The 3,024-nt window shown below is 43.2% G+C and overlaps 1 protein-coding gene across 3 annotated transcripts in view; it reads left to right on the top strand.

Moving 5' to 3' along the window:
* LOC102502986 (general transcription factor II-I repeat domain-containing protein 2B) overlaps positions 1–3,024 on the top strand; it is a 45,960-nt gene that overhangs the window by 3,128 nt on the left and 39,808 nt on the right. The gene's annotated exons all lie outside the window — the stretch shown is intronic.

Raw genomic sequence — 3,024 nt, 5'->3', positions numbered from 1 at the left:
GGAACGCGGAGCAGAGCCCCAGCCGCGCAGGCCCGAGGGGCCATGCAGTAGTCGCCACCGCCACTGCGCAGGCCCGGGGGGGCTTGTTCTTTAATTTTGACCAGAGAGAAAGGGAAAGTGAAAAAGCAAACTGCCAGGTCCAGGACTTGAACCATGGTTGGCCATGTGGGAATCCGGCACCTCAACCACCATGCCACCTGCTGGTCCCTTATATGGCAAAAATTTTTAAAAGTAAATAAAAATAAAATGTCTGTGGGCAAGATGCGTGGTATATCTTTTTTTTTTTTTTTTTAGAATTGTTTATTTAGTTTGGGACCAGCAGTTAGTGTAATGGTTGTGTCACTGAAATCCCACGTAGCATCCCACGTAGCCAACCGCGATTCGAGTCCTGGACCTGGTGGCTTAAACTCACTCCGGGCGCACGTGTGTGTGTGTGTGTGTGTGTGTGTGTGTGTATGCCCAAGATCCCGAGAGGAGGGGGGATTGCAACAGGGTCATCTCCCCTGGGGGATGATTTCTCGCTTTCTGTCTCTCTTTCTCTGTCTTTCTGGCGAGCGCACACGCCCTGTAGCAAAAACCTCTCAAGAAAAAAAAAAGAATCGTTTATTTGGTCCAGTCTGCCTCTCTCTTTCTGTGCAGGTAGCATGCCCACAAACATGGTGAAAGGCCCTGAAACCCACCAGACCTTCTGTAAGAAGTGTGGCAAGTGCCAACCTCATAAAGTGACATAGTACCAAAAGGGCAGGGATCCTCTGTAAGCTCAGGGACAGCGGCGTTATGGCAGGAGAGAGTGGCTGTGGTGGGCAGACTAAGCCTATTTTCCAGAAAAAGGCAAAAACGACAAAGAAGATTGTGCTGAGGCTTGAATGTGTCGAGCCCAACTGCGGATCTGAGAGGACGCTGGCTGTTGTGAGATGTGAGCATTTTAAGCTGGGAGGAGATAGGAAGAGAAAGGGCCAAGTGATCCAGGTCTGAGCGTCACCTTTTTTATTATGAAGATGACAAATCCTGACGTGCATGTTCACCTCATTTGATTACAGTTGGACTGTTGAGAGGGAATAAAGTAATCAATAAAATTCCCCTTTTGGGGAAATTTGATTCATGGTTTTTAAAAAAAGAGAGAGAGAATTATTTATTTTATTCATTCATTTATTTTAATCAACTGGAGAGAGACACAGAAGGAAAGTGAGAAAGCAAGCTACCAGGTCTAGGACTCAAACCACAGTCAACCATGTGGGAGTGTCCAGTGCCTTAACCACCACGCCTACTGGCCCCGTGTGGTGTATCTTTTAAGATATCACAAACATTATCTAAGAATGCTCCGAAGCATCTCTGACTCGTTGTACAAATGAATAGAGAATAGTGACTTTACAGCAGAAACTCCATGACAAATAACCAATGTATTTTGCACTATGTCCTCAGCAGTATTATTGTTTTGTAGGATAAATTTAAAGACACTCAGCAAATTGTCTTTGACTCCTAAAATAAACTCACATTTTATAAAATACTCTTACTTTAGTCTTTCCCAAAGGAAGAGAAAAACTCACCCAGGGCTTGTTCGGCCTTTCTTTTTTTTTTTTGAGAGAACAGAAAGCGAGAAATCATCCCCCAGAGGGGATGGCCATGCCACAATCCCTTCTCCATTTACTCTCAGGAGCTTGGGCGCACACGCACTCAGCGTGAGTTTAAGCCACCAAGTCCGGGACTCGAACCTCAGTTGCCTACATGGGAGTCCAGCAGCATAATCATTACACCAGCTGCTGGCCCCAAGCCTTTCTTACTGTTAATAACCATTTTCTAGTTACTCTTTTTCCTTTTTTTTTTTCTTTTTGAGAGAATTTTACTATAGGGTGTGAGCAGTCACCAGACAGACACAGAGAGACAGAGAGACAGAAAGCGAGAAACCACCCCCCCTAAGGGGGATAGCCACACTACAGTTCTTTCTCCATTCTCCTCTGACGGGGCCATGCAGACAACACAAGCTGGTAAGGAGGCTGCCTTTCATTTTAAGGCAAGGCCTAGACTGGGAAGAAACTGAGGCAGGGCCCAGTTAACGAGCCCTTCCTTGTGTCGTTTACTGGCCTGTCCTTAATTTTTTTGCCATGAGTTTTATTGTTATTACGGTACACTGCAAGAGTAAGATATTACCTCCAACTATTACAATAAAGCCAATTAGTGATCTTGTAGTAATGTGGTTTTTTTATGAGGAGGGCCAGGAAGTATGAGACTCTCCCACTTGTCTATTTTAAGCCAAAATTAACATTTGTTAGGTCAAATTAGTATAAACCAAATTAGCATTGGAAGCATATGTAGATTAAATTAGTTTAAGGCTAGTTTTATGTAAATTATCTTTGTTAAAGCTACAGGCCAAAGTTAGCTCATGCTAGGCAAAGTCAGCACATTTACCCAGAGATAAAACAAAAGAACTCACTAATTGAACACAAGAAAAAAAAAAAAAAACCCTTTTTTTTTTTTTTTTTTTTAAGAAAGGAAAAGCCTGACTGGCAAGGACAGGATGAACAAACCTGAGGGCTCTAGAGAAAGATTAACCATTTTAGCTGGGAGTTTTTATCTAAATCAATAGGTAGCTTTTAACTATAAAGAGTTTTTCATCTATGTGCTGTTGACTATGAAAAATTGCTAATAAAACATCCAGTGTTGTCTCCTGAGCTACAAGATCATTTTCTTTTCCCATATAAGATTATAGACTTATCCTCTATTGTTGTAATGTATAGATAGTCCATATATTAACTGTGTCTTTATTTAACAAGACAAGATTTCTATCTAGGTCTTTGTATTTAGCAAAGTTATTAAACTGGCCCGGGACTGAAACTATCAAACATCCTGCAAGCCTCCTCTTCAAAAGACCCTTTCCAAGGAACCAGCAGTTAGCATAATGGCTATGTCGCTGGACTCCCACGTAGTCAACCGCGGTTCGTGTCCGGACCCGGTGGCTTAAAACTCACGCCGGGCGCGTGTGCGTGCGTGCCCAAGATCCCGAGAGGAGAATGGAGGAGAAGGGAT

Source organism: Tupaia chinensis, unplaced genomic scaffold, assembly GCF_000334495.1.
Source record: "Tupaia chinensis unplaced genomic scaffold, TupChi_1.0 Scaffold000429_1, whole genome shotgun sequence".
Lineage (NCBI taxonomy): Eukaryota > Metazoa > Chordata > Mammalia > Scandentia > Tupaiidae > Tupaia > Tupaia belangeri.
Note: the sequence above shows the minus strand (reverse complement) of the source record. Positions and strands in the feature narration are given on the sequence as shown.